The following is a 7,360-nucleotide window of genomic DNA, read 5'->3' as shown; positions in this document are numbered from 1 at the left end:
ATGAGATGGATGTGTGGTGAATGATTTTGAGGTTGAAATTTTTAAGTGCTGATTCAACCCCCCTTAGAGTTTACTTTCCTATTGTATTTGCAACATGCACATATGTAGAACAATGCATACATGTCCTTTATGAGGAAAAACCTGAAACTTTTACTCATATTTGAGTTACATGTTTCAATTCTAGATACATATTTGAATTGGGTATGCTTTTGTTATAAAAATGAGCTCTTTATTCATGGTATTCAAGTAAAAATTCTGATTTTCATATAATCACAAGTTGATGTACAAGTATTGAACCATTTATGGCTTCTGGCTCATCTCTCCTAATTTCCTTACCATCTACTAATTTTTTTATTTTGTATAGTTTCATCACATTTCAAATCTTCCATTGGATGACATTTAAGGTATGAAATTTGATAACCATGTTTAGGTTCTTCAAATTATCTACAATTTTTATAAATTCTCTTATGGAATTCTAAGAGTTGAAGCAATTGTGTTCAATCTTTTGAGTTAAAAATGGAAGAGAGTGGTAAGGAGATGTGTGTTATAGGAGGCATAGGATCCATTGCTTCCCATCTCATTTGTTCTCTTCTCAACATTTGTATATTATCAAATAATGATAGTATTCTTCATTTTACAAATCCAAGGATGCACCACTTTATAAATTACTTTCATGAACTAGAACTTATACATTGGTACATTCTAAAGATTGGAAAATAGCTCATGAATTGGAAAATTTAAACATCACACGCTAAGGCTTGATTTCTAGACTAAAGGTGTTAAATAGTTAAAGTTGACTTAATTTTCCAAACTTAATTTATTGTTTAGTATATGATGTTTAAAAATAGTCCGTGTAAACAAAATAATGTTAACAATTTTTTTATATAAACTTTCCAAACCATGCCTTTACTTTTTTTAGATGATGTGGAGAAGATTGAGTATTTGTGGGATTTTCCTGGTGAAAAGGAGAGACTCAAAATAATGAAATCCAATCTTCTAGAAGGAGGAAGCTTCAAGATTAGATTTTGGTGTCTTTTAAGTTTCAACATAAGCTATGTATTATCCTTTGTGCTAGCAGTTACATTTTTGGATTCACAAATATAACTTGCATTTGCATTTTCTTCATTATTGTTTTCATTTTTAAAAAAATCTTGGGTATACAATATTTAAATTTATTGAATGCACAATGTATTGCTAAGCAGGAGACCTTGACTAATCATTATGTGAATAGCACTCTCAATGTCCTCAAGGCATTTTCAATATTTCCATCTATGAAAATGGTGGTGCTTACCTCTTCTTGCTTCTCTATCACATATGACTATAATACACAACAACTTCTAAATTTAGATGAGTCCAATTTGAGCAATTTAGACTATTGCAAACACTGCAATGTAAGTATGCATACTACCTTTAAAGGTTGCAATTCAATGGTTTGAAGTACTTAGGCTGTAGGAAATGAGTAGTTATTAAGAGATGCATCCTATGATTATACAAGTGTAAAAAAAATTTCAACAATTTTTTGCTAACTTGGGAGATTACTGACCAATAGAGGGTATAGAGCTCAACAAGAACAAGGACCCAAGTGACAACAAGGAGTGTCAAGTTATCTCGGCACCTATAGTGACCAAGTATGGTCGGACAAATTTAGGAATCAATTTGCATAGAATGTCAACTTGGTTGACACTCAGCTGACCTAACTTAGTTAACAAAAGAAACTGAGTGAGCTCGAAGAACTCGGTCAGGTAAGGACTAAGACAACTTAGTTGACTTAGTGACCAAGGTGAACTCGGTCAACACTTCTAAGTGGATGATTCTTGGTCATCACATGAACATAACAAAGACCAAGCTAGGAGGAAAGGACTCAGTTAACAAGGTGACCAAGCTTGATAAACACCATCTAACAGTTTGGTCTATCCACTATTAAAAACACAAAGCTAATAGTAGAGACTTGTAACTCTATTTTTCACAATTAACAAACAAAATGCAGAATAGATAGAAATGGAGACAACTACAAGAATCTAAAGAACTAGAGATAGATAAATATGTTTTCTTTCTTTCTATTTAGAAATGATTCAACTATTACAAATCTAGGAGCATATGGCTACAAACTAGAACCAAAATGCGTTAACCTACTACATTTAATGATAATAAGAACTTGCAAAACTAGATGGCTGCATACAATAAAGCTTGGAGCAATCATTTATTCAATAGTACACACAAAATGAACTTACAAAGAACAAAGAGATCTAATCCTATGTTGCTACATACTCTAATCTTCTTCTTGGTTTCTTGAACCTTCCTTCTGCTCTTTGAATATTCTGCTATCTTCAACTAATCTTTGTACTCTATGGAATGAATGAACATTCTTCCCTTTTGTCTTGTCTAAACAAATTTTCCCTCTCATTTTGAATTTGAACTCACCTACCATGTTTAATGCTTTTGCCAGATAGGTGGGAATTTTGCTCAAGGGGCAAACAATCAGTTTTCAATCATCTTGGTATATCCTATATGATAGGAAAACTTAAAAGGGGTCTTAGAGAAAGGTCTTAGGGAAAGGATATCTGTAGTTGTTATAGACAATTTTAGATATTTTTAAATGGTATATTCGATTTTAATATTTATTAGTATTTTTATATAAAATTTAATTTTTCATAGTTGTTGTTTTGGTTTTTGGATAATAAATATGAATCTTATAGGATCTAATATGCATGGAAGGGCAAAACAATGGTCATTACAAAATGTATTCTAAAACATACTTCCTATTCTCCTTTTATCCATTTTATTTGACAACCAAAATATTTATACAATTAATCTAGTACACATGACTCAATAATAATGTACTATTAATTCTAATAATATTGCATGATGATTTAGTTACTAATATTTTTTTTCCTTTGCCAAAATTGATATCTCTCTATCCATTTTCTAATAGACCTTTTAATTAACTAAATCTACCCAAAAAAATTTTAGAAGATAGACCATAACCGATACACTAAATACTTACAACATATTTGAATGTTCCCTGAGAAAGAACATAGATATAAGCACAGTCAATTTCAGATTTCATAAAATGGTTAATATCATTGCATTGAAGTTGATATAATATTTTTCATATTGGTTTTTGAAAGATTTATTGAGAAGTGAGAATTGTATGATTTGAATCAAATGATCTGATTCTCTACTAAAGCTTGTATTTCTTACTTATGATTCACATATGTAAATCTCTAAATTAGAGTTTCTATTTTTCTATCACAACTGCTTTGGTACACATTTGCAAAAACACTTGCTGAGAAAGATGCCTATAAATTTGCATAAGAGCATGGTCTTGATCTGGTTGTGCTAAACCCATCATTTGCTATTGCTTGCTCCTAAACGCACTAGCACTATTTACATGGTCTATAACATAAGGAAAAGTTCATGACGAATCTAACTTTTACACATTTATTTAGTTTCAAAAAATAAGGGTTGTAAATTTGTAGATTTGGGCCATTGGTATTATTTATGCATAATATTTGTAATAATTCATAGGGTTTCTCTATCCATTTCTTTACTATGAAAGGAATGCCTCTGATAGACAAAACATATCCAAATGTAAGGCAAGGTTTTGTTCATTTAGATGATGTAATAAGAGCACATATAATGGCCATGGAGGTAACATCAACATCATGGGGAATTATATGCTTTGGTGAAGTTCCTCACTAGTAAGAAGTTGTTAAGATGCTCAAAGGAAAATATCCAATGTACCCAATTGTAGACTAGTAAATTCACTCATTTTCATAGTGTGTAATGAAAATGTAATGTTGCATATCATAATAGAGAAAAAATACTTTCCAAATATCAAAATTTTTTTATTTCACAAGGATGTGGAGCAGAGCAAGAGAGTGATACACCTGACAAATACAACAAAAGTAAATTAAGAAGTTTTGGATTTGGCTACTTTAGAAGTCTTGAGGAAATGTTTGAAGACTACATCACAAGTTTCCAAGAGAAGGGACTCTCATAGAATATAACATATTTCCGATAAGAAATTTTAGTTATGTCTCGAATTATTCTCTTCATTCTTGAGAAAGAAACATGTTGTACTAATTGGTTATAAGGTTTACATAGTAAGTAGGGCCATATTATATTTGAATCTTTTTAAAGAGCTCAAAATTGGAAATTAGTATTTTATTGGTGATCAAAAGGTAAATTAAATTGGAATATATGATGGAATGTATTAAAAACTATAATTTATTCCTTTTAGGGGAATTGATTAAAAAGGTTTTTTATTTTTATTTTTTATGATTAGGTTATTTTGATGTTTTTGAATTTGGACAATGTTATTTATAAAAATTCTAATTATAATTTTTATTTGAATATGGGATTGTGGGGTGTTAAAGTCTTATTTTTATGGTATTTGAGTAATGCTATATTTTAAAAAAATCTATTAGGTCAAAATAGGTAGTTTACTTTCAACTATGCTAAAAGTTCAAAAAAAATCTTTTGTTAAAAGGGTGTGTTGCTATGCATTAAAAGATTTTCAAATTGTATCTAAATGATTTCTAGAAAGAATCTTTATGACAAAATCATTAATTTTTTTATTTATATTTAAGACTTATGGAAAGAAAAATTTGGAAGTCATATTGACTTATGTTATTTTTAGTTTGAGAAAAAAATATGAAGGTATGAGTTTTTTGAAACTATGAAAGACTTACCTAATTAGCCAAAACTAATTTAAAAAGGTAAAATAATGAGATCTAACCCATAAGGACAAATTATTAGCATTTCTCACATGGTGCCAAAGAGGGGAACATTTTTGATACATAAATGGCAAAAAGGAAGACAAAATTTAGTGCATCCTTGAGATCAACATTATTGAAGTATCTTTCCATTTTGCATGCAACATTCTTTTCATTTATAGAGAAGAGTTCCATTGAATGAGTATAAAATGAATTCAAATGGGTAACATATTTCTATTACAAATATAGAAGGATTCTTCAAGATTAATGGTAGATTCAAAGTGACAACATGAATGCATGCAAGAGGTAGTATATTTCATTGAAGAAGAGAATTAACCAAGGTTGAGGTATCATTAAAGGGGGCTTCCTATAAAATAGAGTTGAGGCCCCTTTCTATTTTTAAGAGTATTTTAGATCTCCAAATTTGTGGAAGATGGTGGTCTCATGGAATCAAAATTTCTCCATTTTTTAAAGAAAAATCTTGAAATTAATTTTTTTGACAAGTAGAAAGAAACATTCTTAAGTTGATGGAATGATTTCTAGCACAACCCCCTTTTCACCTTCTTAAATATGTTAGGAACTCCTATTTTGAAGGAGATGATTTTGAATAATTTCATTGTAAAATAAAGTTTTGTTCTTGAGACCACCTTCTTCCTAAAAAATAGAACATTCTTAAATGGATGGGGCAATTTCTAGCCTCACCTTTTTTTCACTTGCTTGAATATGTTAGGAGCTCTTATTTTGAAGGAGAGAATATTAAATAATTTCATTGCAAAACAAAAATTTGTTCATGAGACCACCCTCTCCCTAAAAAATAGAGCTTAAGCCTCTTTTGTGAAACCTTTGCTAAGAAAAGAAGGATTATACAAGTGGCATATTCAATGCAAATATTAGTTTTCAAAGGAGAAAACTACAATTCATCATTAAATAGAAACATTATCCATCCTATTAGTTAGAGTAGCTTGAAAGTTGTTCATCCATTTGCAATAATTAGATTTTCTTTCCCCCTAGAAACTTAGGTTTGTGTGAAAATAAATAAATGGTTAATTATTTGGCTTCTTTATGGGTACCTCACATCTAATTTTGTTATTGGTTGATAAGTTGTTTTAAATCTCAACCATTCATGAGAATCATTCTCGACCATTTATTTTCCAATGAGGCTAATATAAAAGGGGGTCAAGGGGCATTTGGAGAACATAAGATTTAGAAGTGTTTTTAGTGTTAGTGATTGCGTTTGCAATGATCAAAAAAAATCTTGAAGTAGTAGCAAGGGTGTGGTGATAACATTGGGATGGTAGTGGGAAAATATCAGTAGCAGGAATCAGGAGATTGTCGAAGTTCTCCAAGCAAGAGGCAAGAATTTTGTAACTCTTAGTTTTCAGAATTTTAATAAAATTCCCCATTTGTAGAATTTTTTTCCCTTAGGGGTTTTTCTAGGGATGATTTATCCAAAAATATTGTGTCACAATGATTCAAATTTCTTTCCATATTTTTTTTGGTGAAGTTGTTGTTGTGAACATTATTTTTCAATCTTAAATATGAATTAATTTTTGATAGTCAAATAATATTTTATAAGATAGAAGATTAATAATTAGTGACCATAATAGTAATTTTCACTTGACCTATTAAATCAATGTTGAGGGTAGAAATTTTTTCCCTAGGAAAGAAAATGAGGGTTTATAAAACCTAGTTGACCTCTTTAGAATTATTATTGCTTTTTTCTCTTGAGATGGCTTCAACTATTTTGAGAAACTAGGAAAGATTTGACAGTGCATCAAATTTTGATGTTTGGAACACCAAACTTTCTTTATTGTTGGAAGAGAATGGTATCAAAGACTATGTTACCACTGTGCTAGTTGTACCTATAGATGTAACACATATTGCAACATACAAGAACAATGATGCTAATGCAAGGGGGATAATCCTTGATGGTGTCAAGGACCCTATTGTTCTAAACATCTCAAAGTTAGACACAACAAAGAACACGTAGGATGCCATTATGAGTATGTACCATAATGTTACTAATAGCGAGAAGTTGATTATTAGATAAAGTTGAAGAATATCTAGATGAACAAGGGATATGTCATCACAAGTTACCTTACCACACTTAGACTTATCAAATAAAAGGTAGAATTTGTTGGATATAGTCCAAGTGATGATGACCTAGTACAAATAACACTAAATGGGTTTACTAAGTAGTGGGATTTCTTTGTTCAAGTTGTTAGTGGATGAGACACCTTATCGATTTGTGACTATGGACTAATTTCACTTAGGAGGAGTTTAGACTAACTCTTGTCAATGGGGCCAAAAATAGTCACAAAAGTGAGGTAGATCAAAAAAATGTTATTGTAGCAGGGAAAGGGATAGCAAAGAAAGGGTCTAGAAAAGTATCAAATTCACAATGTGAGATGAAGAAGAAGGACTTGTCTAAGATCAAATGCTTTTGTTATCACAAGATTTTTCACTATGTTAGTGATTTCCCTCAAAGGAAGAAAGGAAACAAGTAGGTGGAAACTTCAACAAGTGCATAAGAGCTCTATAGTAGAATGGAAGATGAGTTTGTATTAATAGCTTGTATGGCTAGCTCAAGCTCATAGTGTGTTTAGTATATAGATAGTGTGGAATCCTTTCATATGAAAGGA

General features: G+C 30.6%; 1 pseudogene; it reads left to right on the top strand.

Moving 5' to 3' along the window:
- The first annotated feature begins 516 nt into the window (after window positions 1–516).
- Window positions 517–4,003, top strand: LOC149571301 (tetraketide alpha-pyrone reductase 2-like; annotated as a pseudogene).
- The last annotated feature ends 3,357 nt before the right edge of the window (window positions 4,004–7,360 follow it).

The sequence above is a fragment of the Cupressus sempervirens genome, chromosome 2, assembly GCF_028749045.1.
Source record: "Cupressus sempervirens isolate cs-2001-9-10 chromosome 2, ASM2874904v1, whole genome shotgun sequence".
In the NCBI taxonomy this organism is placed as follows: Eukaryota; Viridiplantae; Streptophyta; class Pinopsida; order Cupressales; family Cupressaceae; genus Cupressus; species Cupressus sempervirens.
Note: the sequence above shows the minus strand (reverse complement) of the source record. Positions and strands in the feature narration are given on the sequence as shown.